Genomic DNA, 21839 nt, shown 5'->3' with positions numbered 1-21839 from the left:
GCCTGGCGTGGGAATATGGGATGGAAGCCCTTCCTGTCATTCCAAACATGTGAGGGTCTAGGCCTTCAATGAGCATGATGGGAAAGGTGGGTTAAATTCAGAGTCCAGGGCACCTGGGTGGCTCAGTGGTTGAGCGTCTGCTTTGGCTCAGGTCATGATCTCAGAGTTCCAAGATCAAGTCCCGCATTGGGCTCCCCACAGGGAGCCTGCTTCTCCCTCTGCCTTTGTCTCTGCCTCTCTCTCTGTGTCTCTCATGAATGAATAAATAAAATCTATAAGAAAAATTCAGAGTCCAGTGGTATATGCTAACGTGAGCAGTATTATTGGAATTCCCATGAGGGAAGACTCAAATCAGGCTGGAAGCTCCTGAGAGGAAGCCAGACAATGGCCGGGCAGGGAGGGGACGAGAGCAGGCTCCAGACTAGGGAAAGAATTTGACAAAAGCACCATCATGGCTTGTCCAGGGGAATGCGGACAGACCCGCCTCTCAAAATAATTATAGAACCTCAGAGAACGCGCAGCCAGAACTTAACGGGTAGGTTCAATCGTATCTAGATCAGAGGAAAAATGCATTTAAGCTTTTTTAAAGCGGTGACTGCTATTTTTAAACTAGTGAAATGTTTAAAAACACAGAGAGGAGGGAAAAGGCCCAAAGAATAATATAAGAAAAAGTTCCTCTTCATTGTTTGCATTTTGTCATATTTGTCTCCAGTCTCATTTTATTTTTATTTTTATTTTTTTTCATTTTATTTTTAAAAGTATAAAACATGACATGTGAGGCTTTGGCCCCTCAAACCATCACCCCATCCGATTCCCCAGATGCAAGAACCATGGCTATCAGAAATGCAAAGAGCATTTCTTTTTTTATTATTATTTTTTTAAAGATTCCATCCATTTATTCATGAGGCATCCTCAAAGACCATTTCTAGGATATGTTAAGTATTTCTACATATCCCCCTATGCACACTGAGACATTTCTCAATGACTTTTCATGCCTTTAGTTTTCAAGAGTCAGGGTAATTTTCTGTTTGCAATCAGCACAGACTGGAGCCTGCCCTGGCCAAGCACTTCCCCTTGAACACCGTGGAAATGCTCCTTCCGTCGACCCCCTGGTTGCCCACCCCTTCCTGGGCAGCTACCCATTCTTGTAGGTTGAACACTTCCATTTGGCATGTGTTGACATAATTCAGGAGAATTCTCGCCGGACTTTCTCTGTGTCTGTCATACCATACAACACAGAGCTAGGCTTGACCCGGAAGGTTGGTGCTCAGAGATTGCCAACCAAGTGTGTAAAACCCTTCCATGGGATTTCCTATGCCACATGTGGGACACTGATAACTCACTCCCTTTTCCTATGTTGTAGAAGGCATTCTCAACTTGGGGTCTTACAGACCTCAGAGAGTTTGTCACTAGGACCATATTTAAAATAATTGGATTCTTTTGTAACCTTACATGTTTTATTTTATTTCTATAAAAACATTATTCTGAGAAGGGGTCCACAAGCTTAATTAGCCTGCCAAAAGGGTCCTGGCACCCAAAAAAAGAGGCTAGAAATCCCTGTTTAGCTGGGCATGTTGCTGCCTACAATGAGATGACACTTCCTAGTTCGTTCTGACAAACATTGTGTTATAGAAATGGTGTTTGCCATTTCTTCAAAGAGCCCTTAAGAAGAGGAAATCTGTCCTTCTTTCTCTCTTCCTTCTTCCTGATTCCAGATTGCAGACATAATGGCTGGAGCTGCAGTAGTTCTGTTGGGCCTTGGGGATGGAAGCCACAGATGGCAGCACAACAGGATAGAAGACCCTGACAACGTAGAGGGCTTCATAGCCCCAGACCAACTATCTCCAGGCTGTGTCATATGAGAAGGAAGTAAGCTTCTAGTTTACTGAAGTTGCTATTATTCTGGGCTTCTGGTATTTGCCGCCAGGCCTAAACCAAACTAATGAAGCAAGTTTCTCTGATGATAAATTGAAAATGGTATTGTTTATCTGAAGAGTTTTCAGAAATCACTCTCATTCTAGAGAAAGAATCATTTCAAACCTAGATGATGACTCCTTTAGTGCCTGATCTTACCTCGCATATTTAAACAAGACTGAACTGGTGGAAACATATTTTATTCAGAGTTTCCAGTTTTGACACAGCTAATGGAATTGATGACCTTTGAAACTAATTTTTCAGCCACTTCTTTCACCTACTTTGTCTCCTTCAAAGAGCATTTGTGAGTAGCCTGGCTTTGTACTGACCGGGTTCTTCATTTATGAAAGTGACTTTTCCTTACATCTTCAGAATCTTTAAAACCAAACAGTGAAGATTCTTCTGGCATGTCCATTACATTATTGATGGAGTCAGAATACGTGTACAATATCATAATTCTCAATGACACACTTTTTAAGGATGCTGTGGTTATGGAAAGGTAGAGAATAGCAGTGCCCATCCTCAGAAAGATGATGATGTAATTGGGACAATACGTGTGAAAAGGTAAACTGCATAGGACATGTGCCACAAGAATGGTGTCATCAGTAAGTGATAAGGTGACTTGAAAGAGGAAACAATTACAGTCCTTGGGAGGAGGGTATGGTTAAGAAGCAAGGAAAAGGAATGACCTCAAGGACCAGAGAAGTGAAGGAAATGGGTAGACCAGCTGGCTGGAACAAAGTCTAGCTCTAGTGATAGCCCTATAAAGTCTTTTCCTCCTCCTCCAGGTAGAATCCATACACCTTTCCATAGAGCTGTGTCTTTATATAACTTTCTGAAGGCCTCTTCTTCTTCTTTTTTTTTTTTTTTTTTTAAGATTTTATGTATTTATTTGAGAAAGAGAGAGAGAGAAAGAGAGAGCGCACAAGCAGGCAAGCAACAGAGGGAGAGAGAGAGGCAGGCTCTCCACTGAGCAGGAAGCCTGATGCAGGGCTCAATCCCAAGACTCCGAGATCATGACCTGAGCTGAAGGCTGATGCTCACCTGATTGAGCCACACAGGTGCCCCACGAAGGGTTCTACTATCATAAGAGGGTGATTATCCCCATGAACTCTCTTGGGGAATGGACATCCTTATTTTATAAGCACCACACCTACATGGGCTTCTAAAGTTCTCATGAATGAATATGATTTCTTACCAGTGTATAGACTAATATTTAAAATTATGTAAACAATTGGGGCACCTGGGTGGCTCAGTCAGTTAAGTGTCTGACTTGATTTTGGCTCAGGTCATGATTTCAGTGTTGTGGGATGGAGCCCTGCATCTGGGTGTGTGCTCAGTGGGTAGTCTGCTTGGATTCCCTCTCCTTCTCCCCCTCCTTCTGCTCACATTTTCTCTCTCTCAAATAAATAAATAAATAAATAAATAAATAATGACCGATTCGATAGCATTTGGTACATTCACAATGTGGTGTCACCACCACCTCTCCCTGGCTCCACAATATTTATTTCCACCACTCCAAAGTGAAACTCCAAACCCATTAAGCACTTTCTCCCGTCTTCCCTTTTGTCTGGCCCCTAGCAACCACCAATCTGTGTTATGTCCATATGGATTTACCTCTTCTGAATATTTTATGTAAATGAAGTCAAACAATATGAGATCTTTTGTGTTTGGCTTCTTTCACTTACCATAATGTTTGCGAGAGTCATCCACATTGTAGAGCATATTAGTACCTCCTTCTTATGGCTGAAAAATACTCCATCCTGTGCACATAATACAATTTGCTTATCTGTTAGTGAACTTTTAGGCCATTCCCTTTGCTTTCAGCAAGGTTCCTACAAAAGGAACTATTTGGAAAACTGTAAATTTAGACAGGGTCTCATAAATATGAACCGAGATCCTCCTGGGATCACCATGTCAGCCCATAACACCCTCAGTTTGAGAGTGCACTCAGCTCCCCCGGCAGGGTTCAGAAAAACTCATAATTATAATCCTCATTTGTTTCTCAGCTTTACAACTTTGTGAGACAAACAGGATGGAAAAAATTTTCCCCACTTTATAGATGAGGAACCTAAATGCTGAAGTCAGGGGGCCTGACTGGAAGTGGTAAGAGTCAGGATGCAAGCCAGGTCTTATGACCAGATCTAGCCCCTACTGAGCACTTACCATTGACAAAAGCCACAGTGAAGGACAGAGTCTGGGTAGGAGGGAGCTTTGTGTGTCAGGAATAAATCTGATGGTGGATAAATGAAAGGAAACAATTGCAAGTCTGTAAAAGCCGGAATGAGCCTGGTCCCCAAGGACAGAGAATGTTTTTCTTGACCCAAACATGCCACCCTCGTTCTCCAACTTCTGCCCACACATCAAAGCATCTGACCAGGAATTCACATTTTGTCCCTGTGGGTCCCCTTCCTGCAGACTCGGGAAGGAGCTTTCCTGAATGTGGTGGGCATAGGGAGGGCAGAAAATGTTTGGAATGGGGGATCGGAGCATGCTGCCTATCACAGAGAGGTGCTCAGGCAATGTTAGCAGAATGAAGGAATGAATTGAATATGGTTCAAACACTTTTGAATCTTGCAACTTTTTCTGCTAGGCGATCCATTCTTTTTGCCTTGAAAACAAAAGCCAAAATCTCCATCAAACAGTGGCTGTCTACAGGTCTGAACCTGTGCCTCACACCCTCCTCTAGGAGAGGAAGGGGAGTAGAGCTTCTTCTGTGCATCAGTGGGATGGTAGCTAGACTGCTGTAGTAAAGAGACCTCAACATCAGAGGTTTTAAGAACACATGTGTTTAGAGATGCCTGGGTGGCTTGGTGGTTGAGTGTCTGCCTCTGGCTCAGGGCGTGATCCCAGGGTCCTGGGATCGAGTCCTGCATCAGGCTCCGTGCATGGAGCATGCTTCTCCTTCTGCCTATGTCTCTGCCTCTCTCAGTGTGTCTCTCATAAATAAATAAATAAATAAATAAATAAATAAATAAATAAATAAATAATTAAAGGGAAAAAGAACATGTGTGTTTAAACCCCTCTCCTGTACAATTACAGGAGGTTAGGCAGCTTTGCTCTGCCTGGTCATTCAGAGACCCAGGTTCCTTCCAAGTCATTGCTCTATCACTCCAGGGACACTGTTGTCATCTGCTCACCAAAGCTTTTCCTGCAAGTTCCAACTGCTCAGTTGGTGGAAAGAGAGAAAAGCCCTGGGGAGGGATGCCTCTTCTCTCGATATCCTGCAGAGGTTGCATGTAGCACTTCTACTGAAAGATGAAGATCTTGATCTTCATCACCTGAGCATGCTAGCTGTAAGGGAGGCAGGGAAGTGTAGTTCAGCTGTATGCCCCAGAAAAAGGGGATAACAAGCTTTGCATCTTTACCCTCTGCCATATGCTTGCAGCTTGCTTCTAGAAGGTAGCATAGAAGGGTCACCTCTATTCCCAGGCAGAACGTCTCGCTCATTGGCTAGAGTCTTTTTCCTGACCTTTTCACTTTCACATGGAAGGAATCAACTTTGAAGGATGCATAGAACCCCAGGCTTGCCTGTGGGAGGAAGGACCCTGGGTCTGGAGAGGTGGAGGAGAGGGAAACTAATGGTTTCCATTGAGAGGGATGAAGCAAGCATGGCCTGGGTATGAGAGACACTCATTAATTCACCAGGGTGGTCTCCTCTGAGACTTGGAAAAAGTAAATCTCGGCCAAGACATTCAGCTTCCTGCAGTGGGCAATGACTACGTGGAGGTTTTTTGTTTTGTTTTGTTTTTTTAAGATTTATTTATTCATGAGAGAGAGAGAGAGAGAGAGAGAGGCAGAGACATAGACAGAGGGAGAAGCAGGCTCTCTGTGGGTAGCCCGATGTGGGACTCGATCCCAGGACCCTGGGATCACACCCTGAGCTGAAGGCAGAGGCTCAACCATGGAGCCACCTAGGTGCTCCAGTATGTGGAGTTTTCAGAAAAGTTTCTGACAATACAGGGATTTATATAAATTTTCAAGGTGATTTTAGGGAGGATACCAATGCTCTCCCAAATGCACACATGCACACACACCCAGTACATTCCTACTGGGGGCCCCTGGTAATTGGGGAAGTGGGGCTGGCTGACCCAGCCCATGTCTTATGCTGATTGACAGCTTGGAAGTAAGCCCTGAACACCCAGGGAAGCTGGCCCAAGAAGATCTGGTCTCCATCAGGTGGCATCCATGTCTTCTCAGCCATCTGCCATGAACTGTCCAGCTGTGCTTGCCCTAAGCCAGAACCAGTTCTCTCAGACTTCTGGGACTCTCAAAAACAAGAGCTCTCTCCTAGGTTCTTAGGACAACATTGGGATGCTGTTAGGGAAGAAAAAACTGGCAAGCAAGGAATGCAGCACATGGCCAGCCGTCTTCACGATTCAGAGGCTGTCAGGACTCCAAGCCACCCTGGCCTCCCTGCCTCTGGCCTCCTTCACAGCGCAGTGGCCAGCAGTGACAACTGGGATCGCAGCAGCCCGTGTACTGGCCCCGCAGCAGAGCCCCTCCAGGCCTCGGCTTCCCACCAAGGAGGGTTCAGATTTCTCCATTTTATTCTTCAGAAGATCAGCTGCCCACATCGTGGAAATTTTGATACCATTTCCAGCAGCTTCCTGTTCATCTCATCCCTAAGAAGGTGCTGGGGATTGTCTCAACAGTGTCAAAACGCGAGATAAATTTTCATGCCAGCAGCAGGCCAGAATCACCAGGGGTTGGGGGTGGGGCAGAGGGACAGGACGGGAGTGAGCAGTCTCAGGCTGACACACTGCAGACCAAAGAAACACCGTTAGCTCTTTTCCGGCTCCAGGAATAAAGACTCCCCCAGAGGGCTGCACTGTTCTTCCCTATTATGGAGATGCGGCTTGGCAGAGGAGCACCGTTCCCAATAAACAGAGGTGGGCAGCACCCGTTCCCCGTCTTTTCCTTTGGGAGTCATACAGGCTCCAGTGGTAGCAGAGAAATCCTCCCCACCACAGCTTTCACTTTGTTTAAATCGACAACACCTTGTGGGGTTTATTGCTGTTCTTGGGGCCCGGGCCTTATTTGGTCTTTGGAAGCGACCAAACATCCCTGCTGAGTCATGGCCCTCGTACTGTGCTGGTTGGTACATGGGGGAGAGAAGGACAGAGGGGTTTTAAAAAAAAAAAAAGAATTATTTATTTGAGCGGGTAGGGAAGGGGCAGAGGGAGAGAGAGAATCTCAAGCCAATACCCCGGTGAACAGGCCATGTGCAGGACTTGATCCCAGGACCCTGAGATCATGACCTGAGCCAAAATCAAGAGTGGGACACTCAAATGACTGAGCCCCCCAGGCACCCCCCAGAAGGTCCTTCAAAAAACTCAGAAGATGAGGCAAAGACACGGGGGAGTACATATGTTGTTTACGTCCATCCTGGTGTTATGAAGGGCCATCGCTTTTGTGGACACAGCGGACTCTCTCTTTGATGAGAAGGGAACTCTGCAGGCTGATGTCACTGATGGAAGGAGAGGCAGGGTGTGCATCACAGGAGACGTGTCGTCACACACACTGGGTTCCGACTCTTGGCAGCTCACCTACTGGCCGTGTTCCCCCAGGACAGCCATGGAGCCTCCGTGAGACTCAGTTGCTTCGTTGGGAAAATCGAACTAAGAACACTGCAGAAGGCAAGGGCGAGTGGAATGTGGCGGTATGGACAGGGGTCGCTTGGGGTCGCTGGGGGGTTGGTGCTGCTGGGGCATGGGCACAGGGCCTCCTGTGGTCACAGTTAGCTTTGGCAGATTTGCCATGGGTCAGGCTCAGGAACCTCTTCTCACTCGCCACGAGGGTGTGTGTTCCCACAGTGGCCAGTTAAGGCCACCCTGTCCCACGGAGATGGATGTATAGACCAGAGTGCCCAGGGTTGATTCAGAGTGAGGAATTCGGTCACCAGCAGCACCGGGCAGACATTCCCAGCTGATGGTGAGTAATGGGGGACGATGTCTGGTAGGCGTGGCTAAGCAACAAGGGGAACCAGTGAAATCTGCTGAATGCAAGGGTCTCGTATCCCCACCCCACGGTCCCACAAACAGCCTGCACTGAGATTCTCCATCGTGCAGATTTATTAGCTCCCCAGCCAGGGTCCTTTCCCCCTTCTGACAACACATTTTTATCTAGACATCACCAGCCACACCCCATGGGCTTCAGAGCAACAGACTCCACCCCCCGGGTCCCACTCCAGACTGGACCATGACTGGGGCCCCAAAACCCATAAAAAATTCTATACTCCCACCAAGTCAGCAGGAGAGGCAGCTACGTGATTTCGTCTGACCCAGTCAGGATGGATCTCAGGAATCTTGCTGGAAATGTGGGGGCAGACCGCTCTCACTTCTGTCCTCTGTAGGATGTGGATATGCTCCTAAAACAGCTGCAGGTGATTTAGCTGCAGCTCCAAGAAGGGCAGGCTGAGGATTAGGCTGACCCACGGGGGAGGGCGTAGCTGAGAGAATAGGAAAACACATCTGGAATCCTGATTAAGCTGTGCCTGAAGCTACTTCCTCCAGACAAACGCTTTTCAATCAAAGAAGGGGGGGAAGAGAGGGGTGGCTTGGGTGGCACTACCCTTTGGGGCATTTCAGAGATGTATAGGGTTCTTTTGGTTGTCACAGTGATTGGGGATGGTGCATGTTCCTGGCACTTCATTTGCAGGTGCTAGGGATGTTAAGTATTCTGTAATGTGTTGACTTTTCTACTCAACGAGAACTCTGTAGTCCTGCAAGACTTATGTATGTCTTATTTGACATCAATGTTGGTGAAAACTCTGTTGTTTTAGTCTGGGTTGTCCCAAGGAGCAGAGCTCAAAGTATAAGCTTATGTGTGGCTTATTTAGGAGGCAATTTTAGGAAGCAGAGAGAATTTAATGATAAATTTTATATGTCAAATCAACTAGGCCTCAGAGTGCCCAGACATTTGGCTAAACATTCTAGGTGTGTCTGTGAAGGTGTTTTTGGATGAGGTTGACATTTGAATTAATAGACTGTATAAAGCAGATTGTTCTCCTTAATGGGGTGGGCCTCATCTAATCAGTTGAAGGCCTAAATAGGATAAAAGGTTGAGTTGGCTGTGTCCAACTCTCTCTGCATCTTAGAGCTGGGACATGGGTCTTCTGCTGTCCTGGATTCAGATTCCTTTTTTTTAGAATTTTTTTTAAGATTTATTTATTCATTCAGAGAGAGAGAGAGAGAGAGAGAGAAAGGCAGAGACACAGGCAGAGGGAGAAGCAGGCTCCACGCAGGAAGCCCGACGCGGGACTCAATCCTGGGTCCCCAGGATCACACCCCAGGCTGCAGGAAGCGCCAAACCGCTGCACCACTGGGGCTGCCCTGGATTCAGATTCTAACTGAAATGTACATTATAGGCTTTCCTGCTTCTCAGGCTTCAGACTTGGATAGAACTACACCATCAGCTCTCCTGGATCTCCAGCTTGCTAACTGCAGATCTTGGAAGTTCCCAGCCTCCATCCTCATGTGAGCTAGTTCTAGTTCCTCATAATAAATAAAACACCTGTGTGTCACACACACACACACACACACACACACGAAGGTATATACAGGTATATGAAAGGATATGTACATAAAGGTTTCCCCCACTTTTTGAAAGTTCATGTTATGTACTTTTTTTTTTTATGATAGTCACACAGAGAGAGAGAGAGAGAGAGGCAGAGACACAGGCAGAGGGAGAAGCAGGCTCCATGCACCAGGAGCCCGACGTGGGACTCGATCCCGGGACTCCAGGATCACGCCCTGGGCCAAAGGCAGCCGCTAAACCGCTGCGCCACCCAGGGATCCCCATGTTATGTACTTTTTAATGAAAGATCTGTGCTAGTACCTGTTCTCACTAACTGAAAGATATTCACAGACTATTTTCACTTTTAAGAGAAAAGGTGAAAAGAAAAAATTGCCTCAGCATCCATTTTGCAGGAGGCTGTTACAGGGGCAGCACCTGGAGCAGTGAGAAGGGCCCCCCGGCTCCTTCCTCAGGACCCACACGCAGCATCTCAGCATCGGGCCGCCAGAACCTTGAACTGTGTCTGTGAGCCTCTGTGCTTTTTCTTGACTTGGTTTGTGCATCCATTAGCAAGATGAGTCCTTATGGTATTAGAAAGGCCTGCAGGGGTTATTTTGGGGGGTCTGGGAATGCTCAAATAATTTTCCATATAAATTAAGATAGCTGCTTCTTCATCGTACACCGTTGGGCTCGTGAAAGATTTTGTAGGAACACTTTACTTTCAGATAGCTGGGGAAGCCCGCAGATGTAGGTCTCCCATCATTCTGTTTCTCTAAAGAACACTGACTAATCCAGAGGGTGACATAAAGAAGGAGAAAGGCCACTGGTAGTCATAGGTTCAATCCTGCCTGAAGAAGGAGAGGCGAAGGCATCCACCCATGGTTCCTTGCTGGCTGAGAATATCCAGAGGCTACACTCCTTGCCACCTCCTCTCTGTGCATGTGCTGTAAGAGAGCCCCCCTGTATTATGCTGAGTGAAGTAAGTCAGTCGGAGAAGGACAAACATTATATGTTCTCATTCATTTGGGGAATATAAATAATAGTGAAAGGGAATATAAGGGAAGGGAGAAGAAATGTGTGGGAAATGTCAGAAAGGGAGACAGAACGTAAAGACTGCTAACTCTGGGAAACGAACTAGGGGTGGTAGAAGGGGAGGAGGGCGGGGGGTGGGAGTGAATGGGTGACGGGCACTGGGGGTTATTCTGTATGTTAGTAAATTGAACACCAATAAAAGAAAAAAAGAAAAAAAAAAAAGAGAGCCCCCCTGGGTGATGCCTGGGTGGTTCAGTGGTTGAGTGTCTGCCTTCGGCTCAGAGCATGATCCCAGGGTCCTGAGATCAAGGTCTGCATCAAGCTCTGTGCACAAAGCCCTCTGCCTATGTCTCTGCCTCTTTTTCTCTGTGTCTCTCATGAATAAATAAATAAAATCTTAAAAAAAAAATATATATATATATATATAAAAAGAGAGCCCCCCCTCCCCTCCAGCAGCCACGACATGGAGAAGCCAGAACAGAAAGTCGGAGTCCTGGAGTGTCCCCCAGGCAAACCCCCCTTTGCTAAAGGCCGAAGTCTGCACAGGAGTGAGCAGCACAAGAGCTGGAATACCAGTCTGGCAGGCAGAGTATCGGTCCCGATCCCCAGAACCTGTATGTGTTGCCCTGCAGCAAAAGGGACTTTGCAGGTGTGCTCGTGTGCAGGACTTTGAGGTGGACAGATTGCCCTGGGTCATCTGGTGTGGCCTGATGGCATCACCACACCTCTGATAAGAGCGGCCCCTGAGAGTCTGAGTCAGAGAAAAAACAGCCTCGGGAACTCCTTGACTTCAGCACAGAAGCTGGTTTGGGGCTTCTGGCTTCTAGAACTGTAAGAGAATAAGCATGTTAAGAGTGACTTAAGCATGTTAGGAGTGGCTATGTTTGGTGGAAATTTGTTACTGCAGCCATGGAAAGTGCATACATGAGGAGGGTCTGAGCGGACACGGGGCATCTGATACACCTGACTACAGACAATGGAGCCCAGAAGCTAATCCATTCAAGTGAAAACCCAGAGCACCTTTCCTTTCTTTTTCTTTTTTTCTCAAAGATTTTATTTATTTATTTGAGAGAGAGAGCTCACACATGTGAGCAGGGAGAGGGGCAGATGGAGAGGGAGAGAGAATCTCAGGCAGACTCCATGCTGAGCGGGGAGCCCAACATGGGGCTGGATCCCACAACCCTGCAATCATGACTTGAGCTAAAACCAAGAGTCAGACATTTAACCAACTGAGCCAGGTAGGTGCCCCCAGAGCACCTTCTCCGCAATGTACAGTAGACAGGCTTTCCAGGGAACACTGGCCTCCACTTTATCCAGAGCTTCACTGAGAGCAGGTCCCCATTTCAGGAAATCCCATCAGCTAAGGCAGAGCTCCTTGTGCTAGCTGACCCATGAATCAACACCCATCACTCTGTGCTTGTCACAGTCATGCTGTATGGAGCTTCCAACACAGGCACCAGTATCTTACACCCCTACCACCACCTATAAGACAGGCCTGATATTTCGCAGGTGGCATCCTGCCACCCCCCACCACTTCATTCCTTCGGAACTACACTCTTCCACCAAGCTGTGATTCAGTCTAAAAATTACTCCCCGCCAAGTGCTCTAAGCAGCCCACTCCGCTGGAGTCGGTACCCAAGACCATGCTCTTCCAATTCAGAACAGGTAGATGCCTTGGCTCTAGGCCACTCCATTCTCCCTACTCTGGGGCCTTGGCTCAGACCCCTCCTGGGAGGCCCCCACCCCCAAGGTGGTGACCAGAGCCTCTTACCACCTTTCACTGGGCTGCTGTGCTCATCACATCTGTCTCTCGGTTTGCAATGTGCCTGGCGATTTCTCTCTCCCCCTCTAAATGCAAGCTTCTTGAGAATGGAAGCTGTGACCTGTCCCCTGATGGGGAGTGGGAGCTCAATAAATCTTTGGTAAAACCAGGTGTGCAGAGGGACACAAGGGTCACCCGCTGCCGAATGGCCCTCAGTTGGGGGAGTCACGGCACAGGTCAGGGCCAGGGAGGGGCCAGGGATGCTTGAGATCAGCAGCATCTTACTCAGGACTCAGCACAGTGAGTCACAGGACCAGTTAGGGCCATGGTGGAGGATCCAGCACAGAGGTGGGCTGCAAGTGTCCTGGGGGACATGGACAGGTGTCAGGGGTCTGGGTAGCAACAACTGCGTGCCGGGTGATGACACTGGAGGCCGAAGTGGACGGCTGCTGGGTGGGCTGGGCATCCTCCCTGGGTGGTCCCAGTCCGGTTCTCCAGCTCCCAGTCAATTACATGAGTTCCACCTACCCTTCCAGTAAACCCCTAGCCCCAACCTGTCTCAGATTCTTGCCTACTCACCCCAGCTTCCTTCTTCCTATGTCTCGCATCAGACCTCCACCTCACCCCCCCATCCCTGGGTGAGATCCACCCGGCTCCCCAGTGCTCCCCCTGCCCCGCACATATCGGGGTTCAGTTCCCGGTTTCCCCTATGCTCTGGCTGCCCCAGGATACCGCCCTCACTCCCCAGGCCTGCCGGGATTGTTGGGATTCCCACTCCCGTGAGACAGACCCAAAACCTGGAGATGCTATTAGCTCAAGACCCATGTTTTTTTGTTCATAGGCTCCTATGTTTCATTTCACTCTCCGGCACTATGTGTAATGAGAAACTATTTTCTTAGTTTAGAAGGAGTGCGACCTGCCCAGGGTCAGCTTTGGTTTCTCCCCGCTCTGCCCAGGGTCCCACCAGGACCATAGGAAAGTGACATTAATCTTTAGTGATTCCTTATTTTGTTAACCTGTGAAGGGCTCCAGGCTCAATGAAATTCTCTTGATAGAGGAGAGTAGAGAGATTAGTTCTGCGCCCCTGCCACAAGGCCCGGAATGTGTGCCAGCCCTGGTCCACATGTAACGGAGAGGCTGTCAGTGTCTCACCAGCTCTGTGCTGGGCACAAGCGTCCCCAATGTGTGAATGCAGAATGGAGGCACAGAGGGACTTCCTAAAGGTCACACAGCTAGCGACCAGCAGTCCTGGATGCTAAGCCCTGTAAGATGGAAATAAGAAGCAAAAAGGCAAATGAGGGAAGAATGAGGAAAAAGAGAGCAGCAGAGTATAACACCTCCTGGAAAACCATTAGGATTCCCTAATGAGATAATCTTCGTCTTCCAGAAGCTGGGGCAAAGAGCTAGCACAAGGGACTGTGGGCCAAGCAATACACATTTTCCTTAAAAAAATAAAAAGAAAGAAAGAAACTACTCTAGGTTTTAAAGTCCATTGGCTGGGGGACCAGAGAGAACCATCTCCTGTCCCTTCTCCAAAACAACAAACTTCCTCTTACAAAAAGGGGACCACAATGGCGATTTAACACAAACACAACTCTTCTGAAAAAACTTGCATATAGCATTTCACCGTACCACCAGAGCCTCAGAGCTGATGGCACTGGGTTGTGATAAAAGACAGAGACCCACGTGGATGCAGTTTTGGGTCTGGATGCCTCCCAGGCCTCGGAGTGCAGGAGACTGTCCTCAGCCCGCACCCCATTCTGCCCGGCAAGCAAAGTGTGGTGTATCCAACAACACACAGGAGGCTTAGTCCCTGGGCTCTGGGGCTCAGAGCTGACACAGCGGGGTCTGTAACCCTAAAGGTCCATTGTGTTGACCAATAGTGGTCAGGCCCCCAGAGAAGGGCTTCTCCATTCCTCTTGCCCTGTATTTTCAAAACACAAGGTGATTCCATCTGAAGGCCACGAGCTTATGGGCTGTGTGGCTGCCAAAACTGCGGATGGATGCTGTTTCTGGAGCAGGGACATCTGAGCACTGGAAGAATGTGGGTAAGAGATGAATTAGTTAAGTGGCTCAGCCCTCTGCCCAGTGTGGGTGGGACGTGCTCATGGGCCACACAGCAGCATTTCCAGGAGGGCCTCCAGCACCGTGGGCTCCCAGATGTGGTTCTGGAGGCCCTCAGAGAGCAGTTTGCCTCAGCTGAGCAAGCCGGTCATGGAACATTCTGCAGTGCTAACCAACCCTTTAATCTGTATACACAGTTGGTGCTCATGACTTGCAGTGATCGTGGTCTGTAAGATCACCACAAACATTGAGCGACTGATTCCAAACTGTTGTTCCTACTGGAAACGCAGGACCAGATTCCTACGTGTCTCTGCTCACAGTATCTTTGTCAACTGATTGGTACATACCTTGTTTTATGTGTGTTTCTGTATAGAGAAACCATATTTAGTACATACTGTTGTTTCACTGACCTTGAACTCGTGCCTGAATAAGACGTAGCTAACACAGTTTTCTCTATAGGCACTTCACAGCCTTCTATGTTCAGGATTGCTGCACTGCACACCACTCTGTGCTTGGGGACCAATTCAGACAGCAAAGCCACGCCCTAAAAAGCACAGAAAGTTGAGAAATGTGGGACTAAATAGACCACAGGAAGGACACTTGTTCTCAGCACTTAAGAGTGAAACAGGAGACAGAGTGCCATCTTATTGGACCTTAGCTTGGAGCACACGCATCAGGCGATCCGTCATCATGAGGCTGGGCATGTCTGCAAATGACTCAGGAAGCACTACAAGTATTGATCAGGGGTTACAAAAATGTTAGTGCGTAGGTGAATTCATACACACACAATGATGAGTAAGGAGGATGGCGTGTGTGTTGATCCCCATGTAACTAGCATGAAATGAGACCCCGACTTTCTTATTATGTTAATTAGTGAAGTATGGAAGGCTAAGATGCAAATAGTTTTATTTTTATAAAAAGATGTAATTAAATTTAATTAAATTAATTAAATTAAATGTAATTAAATTAATTAAATTTTCAAGAGTTTATAAAAATTTTATTTAAATAATTTTGATAAAAATGTTTATATTCATTAATTAGAATGATTTGGTCTTCACATTTATTTATTTTTTTATTTTTTTATTTTTTAAAGATTTTATTTATGTACTCACGAGAGACATGGAGAGAGAGGCAGAGACACAGGCAGAGGGAGAAGCAGGCTCCCTGCGAGGAGCCCAATGCCGGACTCAGTCCCACGACCCCAGGATCATGCCCTGAGCTGAAGGCAGAAGCTCAACCGCTGAGCCACCCGGGCATCCCGGCTTTTACTTTTAATTGGCAAGTTTATATGTTTTATTTTTTCATTTTTAATTTTTTTAAAGAGATTTTTAAAAATTTTATTTATTTAGCTTTTTAAAGTAGGTTCCATGCTCAACATGGCTTAAACTCACAGCTCTGAGATCAAGAGTCACATACTCTACTGACTGAACCAACCAGGCACTCGATATCTAAGTATTTTATTTTATTTTGATATTTAAGTATCTTAAAAGAAAAATAATTTTCGGCACCTGGATGGCTCAGTGGTTGCATGGCTGCCTTTGGCTCAGGTCATGATCCTGGAGTTCCAGGATGGAGTCCCACATCAAGCTCCCCACAGGGAGCCTGCTTCTCCCTCTGCCTATGTCTCTGCCTCTCTCTGTGTCTCTCATGAATAAATACATAAAATTACATTTATAAAAAAATTAAAAAGAAAAAGAAAAATAATTTTCTAAAAAAACATGTCATTTTATGTTTCCTTTATATTTTTGTGAAAATATACTAAAATTTTGTGAAAAAAATAAAATTTTGTGTACTTTGAATATAATTGCTTTTATTATTTACCCTTTAGATCATTACTGTTTGGAAAATAAATTATGTGAATATCTAATTATAATTATAATGAATAATGTTACTAAAATGAAAACAATTTATATGGAGGGGTGCCTGGGTGGATTAGCTGGTTAAGCATCTGACTCTTGGTTTCAGCTCAGGTCATGATCTCAGGGTCATGAGATGAAGTCACATGCCAGGCTCTGAGCTTGGGGGGCAAGGTATGGTCTGCTTGAGACCCTCTCTCTCTACCTCTCCCTCTGTCCCCACCCCCTGACTCTGACTTTCTCTCTCTCTCAAAGTCTTTCAAAAAATTTATATGGACCAAATACTATGATAATATGTGAATTATGCATGTCTTTATCTTGTTACTCATCTAGAAGCCACCAGTCCATCATCAAACAGCAGGCATGTCCTATAATAATAAAATGTGGATGTCTTTGATATTTTGGTGACTTATGGTCACATAAAAATCATAGCTTTACACATATTTTTAAATGTTTTTGCTATAAAAATAATACAAGAGTGGAATTTGTCTTATTTAGGAGCTTATTGGTGTGATTTATTGCCTCTCACTATTTAGACACAGAGCATGAGGGGCTCTATTTGTGCTCTTGCCCTGGGGCCCACGTGCATCAGGTGAGGGGCTGTTACCATGGAGACTGAGGGTTTTGGGGTGTTTGGTGTGTCATGAAGAGCAGCAGCCAGCCCAGCACACATGTTGATATTCTGGTCAGGCCCAAACCTAAACTTCAGAACAAGGCAGAATGATAGCTTCGAATTAAGCTGGAAACCCCAGCAACCTGCTAAAGGTCATCCCAAGGCTGGAGAAGCCACCTGGCGGGCCAGTAGGGTTAGTGGAGGGGTTCAGAGCATGCAGGCTGGCCCTGATGGGAGGGCGGAGGCAGGGGGAGGATCCCTGTGGAGGCTGGTTGGGTGGGGGGGGGGTGCAGAAGGTCCTTTGCTTGCTTGGCTGATCCGAACAGGGGCTAAATACCCGGCACCATCCTGCTCTGGAGGGAATGCCACACGCCTCTCTAGTGGGGCTGCATCCAGGTCCTGGGTGCACTCACAGCTCCACCACTCTGAGCACGGAAGGTTCTAGGCTGCCGAGCCGTGTCCTGGGGCTCCCACCTCTGACTATCCCTGAGCCAAGGCTCCTCCTGAGTGTGTCTGCAGGGAGCTGAGGACCACGCATGGAGGCTGTCCTCCCAGAGATGCTTCCAGTCGGGGTTGTGAACCCTCTGAACAAAGATTTAGGGGAGGTGAAGCCTTGGGGAACACAGAAAGTGACCTGGGCTCTACTTCCAGTTTCTCATTTCCGTACTAACTAGCTGTGCGACCTTGGACGATTGCTTTAACCTCTACGGGCCTCTGCTTCCTCATCTTGAAAACAATAGCATAGTCTTAGGTGATTTTTAAGGTCTCTCTGGCTTTGGAACTCCACGGCTGATCTGCCAGAGGGATTCCTTCTGTGTGTTTTGGACTATGTCCAGTATCAGGATTACTTACTCCAAAAAGCAGTTGTTCTTTTGTCTGTTGGCCTCAGGGGGAGCCCGGAAATTTTATGATGTTATGGGCCAGGGAGTGACTGGCAGCCGGGGCCCCCTGTCTCTGCGCCCTCATCACTGGAGATGGCGGAGACCCACCGATGGAGGTCACCCCAGCCTCATTCTCTGGTCACCCTCACTACCTTCAAGGAAGGGCTCATAAGACAATAGCCTCTTTGATGGCACCAAGTCTATGGGACTGTGACAAGCACCCCTTGGGTTCGGCTTGTAACCTTTTTAAGCCGTGACATATCTTTATCCATTTATTCCATAAATATTTAAATGGGGGTTGATACTACCTACATCATAGTATGGCTGTCAAGAGTGAGCAGTTCATAGAGAACTGTGGATGGTGCCCTACAAAAAAATGCCAATAAACTTTAGCTGTGGAGCACCTGCTACAGGCCAGGCACGTGCTAGATGCCCGATGCCAAAAGGAGGAAGGCCGGCCCCCATGGGAGCGGATGGAGGGGAGAAGGGCATGCGCACAGCAGCGAACCGTGGGAGATGATGTAACCCAGGAGGAACAGCAGTTATGGGGGTGTGGACAGGGAGGTGCTGATCTCTTTTGGGGCGGGAGAGAAGAATGGAAGGTCTGGTGGACATCCGTGGCTCCCCTACACCCAGTATCTCATCCCTTCCACTAGGCAGGTAGGGCTGATCCCAGATAAGAGCCGGTGACCCATGTATGGCCAATCACAATATCTACATCCCCGGCAACAATCACTGGCTCAGGGGTGAGCAGGTGACACACAAGGGGACAATCAGAAAGTTACTGAGGACTTTCATCAGACCTACCAGAAAAGCTTTCATTCTCTCTTGGTCTAGGATCGTGAGTTTTAAGGAAAAGGCATGCCTAGAGCTCCTAGTGACTATCTCTAACTGTAAGTAGAGAGAGACTGAACCTATGTCAGAGGATAAAGCTGGGAGGGAGGGAGAAAGACAGGGAGATAAAAGAAACAGAGAGACACAGAGAGGAATCATGGCATTCTAAACCTCTGGAGCCAGCTATGCCTGAAGCTACAACCACTCCTAGTTATATCAGCCGGTAAAGCACCCCTTTGCCAAGACTAGATTATGTTGGGTTTCACACATTTGCAATAATCAGCCTTGGCTAATACAGAACATTTTTGGCCTACTTTAAATACAGAAAAATTTAAAGGAGAGAACATGTGAGCTGAAATTTGAAGAACATGCAGAATTTTATCAGATAAAGAAGTAACATTAATCCTTGGGATTCAGGCACAAATCATTCCCAGGAATTCTTGGGATGTCCCCCAAATCATATCCTGCATTTTCACACTTAATTTACTTGTTTTTAAATGTGAATGAATGACATAATAACAAACGATGGGTCATGTTTCTGTGGTAGGGTTTTATAATAGGTTTTTCAGAAGCTGCCCTTTTTAAAAAGGATATAATAATAAATGCACAATTTATGGTTGTTAAGAGGAAATATATGATGCTTGTAGATTATATATTTCAGTAATGAAAAAAATCTCTACCTGAAGTAGACATTTGTAATGGAAAACATTGAAAGGAGAGATGATGCATAGAAAATAAATACCAAATGCAAGTCATTTAAACAGAGAAGGCATTAATTGCCCTAAAGAACCAGCTCTGGGATGCCTGGGTGGCTCCGTGGTTGAGCATCTGCTTCTGGCTCAGGTTGTGATCCCTGTATGATGGAGTCACGCATGGGGCTCCTCGAAGAGAACCTGCTTCTCCCTCTGCCTGTGTCTCTGCCTCTCTCTCTCTGTCTCTCATGAATAAATAAATAAAATATTTTTTAAAGTGTTTTGTTTCCTTACCCTGATTTATGTTTTGCCTCTGAACTCAATATTGTTTTTGGTAATTCAGACTTTAGACCATCAGCAGGTTCCATGGCCACAACACTTTCGCTTCCTGTGTCTTTCTTCCCAGGGTCCAGCCAGGCGGGTGGGTGTTCAGCAGAGTCCATGCACTCTGGCTGGTGGGAAGGCAGGCTGCTCATAGCCCTGCTCCACCTTGGGGGTCTCCAGGCAGCTTTTGGCTTTCCCCCAGAATCCACCCTCTGTCTAAGACCATGCAGGGGCCAAACCCCCTGACTTCTGGACAGTTCAGTGTCCCTCCTCTCCTCATCTCTGTCCCCACCAGTTCCAGGGCCCTCAGCCACCCTTACTACTGAGCTCTGCCCCCAGTTTACCGAGACCATCTGTCTCTGCATCTACTTGTGTGGGCTTAGAGGGTGGCTCCAGGAGAAAGAAGCCCTGGGGGATGTGGGGCCACCTGTGTGCGCCCCTGCTCTCTACCACCTCAGCCCCATGTTGCTGGTTGTCCAATTTCTAGAAACAGGTGTCTCAGCTGCTTGCCCATTTTTTTTTTTTTTTTTTTGTTGTTGTTTAAGCTGCCCACTATTTCTAGTACCTGTCCCTCCGACATGGCCAGATATGAAAGCCCTTCCCTGGTTTCTAGCAGAAAATTGCATTATTGTTTCTACACACTGTCCAGGTTTATAACATGTATGTTCTATAGGCAGTCTTTCTTTTCTTTTTAGCAACAATTCTGTATTTTTAAAAAAGATTTTATTTATTGATTCATGAGAGACACAGAGAGGGTCAGAGAAATAGGTAGAGGGAGAAGCAAGATCCCTGCAGGGAGCCCAATACGGGACTCGATCCCAGGACCCCAGGATCACGCCTTGAGCCAAAGGAAGATGCTCAACTGCTGAGCCACCCAGGCATCCCAGCAACAATTCTATATTTAAATGGATTCAGTATTCTCCCCCAGGTCTTTTACAGTGATCTCTCCATTCTTGGTTCTTCATTTCATTCATTCCCTACAGGCTTGATTTTATAACAAGCAGGTTATTTTTTTTTTTTTCCAGGAAGGACTAAGGGTGCTCCATTCCCTAAGCCCTTTGTGAACACCTGCCTTTTGTCTTCCTACTGAAGTGGCACCCCGTCTGGCTATCCTTCTTGGTCATGCTCTCCTTACAGTGCTGCTTTCTTCCCTAGTTATTTCCCTAGTGATTAAAAAGACCTTGTGAAATGTTTAGAATATTGTTTCCTTTATTCTTCTGAAATATTGACACCTGCAGGAATGTGCATAATGTACAGATGAAAAGTCATCATAACACACCGCATGAACTCATCAAGCAGCTGGAACCTGGAGCGTCGCTGCTGTGGGTGCTCTCTCTGTGCTCCTCCCATGCTCACCTCCCACTCCAGTCCTCACAGGGAAGCACTACCCTAGTTCCTTCGGAGATTGACCGTGACATTATCTTCCAGTGATACACCACCTAATTTTGTTTGCTTTTTTTTTTTTTTTAATTTTGTTTGCTTTTTAATGTGATAAACACAGCCTGTTTCTGAGATTCGGCAACACGGATGTGTGTGTTTGTGGTTCATTTATTATGGCTGCGGTAAGGAGCATAATCAATGTATGAATTTATGAATAAACTGCAATGTCCTTACCCATTCAGCAGACAGTCAGGTTGCTTCTGTTTTTTTTTTTTTTTCCCCTACCACAAGCAGTACTGTTACGAACATTCTTGTGCCTGACTTCCCGCATAACTGCGATCACTTTTGTAGAATATATATAATATATCCAAGTGTGAAATCAGTAAGATTGCAGCCAAGGTACACATTCAGGTTTGCCAGCTAATGCCAGATAGTTAGAGGTTAAACAAGCCAGCAACAATGGTAGACGGCCTTCCCCTGGCTCCATCTCCCTACCTGGAATGTCACTGTATGTGGGAGACAGAGTCCCATGGCCTGTTGTTGCTCACCTGGAGTGGTTTGGTTTTTCTGTGAAAATGGTTGAAGAATTTTTTTCTAATTTTTTAAAAAAGATATTTTTATTTATGCATTCATGAGAGACACACGCACACAGAGAGGCAGAGAATAGGCAGAGGGAGAAGCAGGCTCCCTGTGGGGATCCCAATGCAGGACTCGATCCCAAGACCCCAGGATCATGCTCTGAGCCAAAGGCAGATGCTCAACCACTGAGCCATCCAGGTGCCTCAAAGAATCTTTTCTTCATCACCAAAGTCCACTCATTTCTACCTGACATTTTCTAGGAACACGGTTTATTCTGCTCAATTGTGCACGCAGCCCTTCTTTTCAAGGAAATTTGACTGATCATACATCTGCACACACCTTTGTCCTGCGTGTTGGGCTCTCTCCTCTCAGGCCCATCAATCATCCTTT

The 21839-nt window shown here is 46.7% G+C and overlaps 1 long non-coding RNA gene across 2 annotated transcripts; it reads left to right on the top strand.

Annotated features, from left to right (window-relative positions):
• The first annotated feature begins 6666 nt into the window (after nt 1-6666).
• Nucleotides 6667-21118, top strand: LOC144315971 (uncharacterized). Of its 2 annotated transcripts, XR_013381705.1 has the most exons (3): nt 6667-6806; nt 7317-7576; nt 20516-21118. It is a non-coding gene; the product is annotated as an uncharacterized LOC144315971 (long non-coding RNA). The 2 variants fall into 2 exon arrangements; XR_013381703.1 differs by lacking the exon at nt 6667-6806 and having other exon boundaries at nt 6829-7576.
• The last annotated feature ends 721 nt before the right edge of the window (nt 21119-21839 follow it).

This window comes from Canis aureus, chromosome 6, assembly GCF_053574225.1.
Source record: "Canis aureus isolate CA01 chromosome 6, VMU_Caureus_v.1.0, whole genome shotgun sequence".
NCBI lineage: Eukaryota > Metazoa > Chordata > Mammalia > Carnivora > Canidae > Canis > Canis aureus.
The sequence above is the reverse complement of the archived record's forward strand: the minus strand, read 5'-3'. Positions and strand labels throughout refer to the sequence as shown.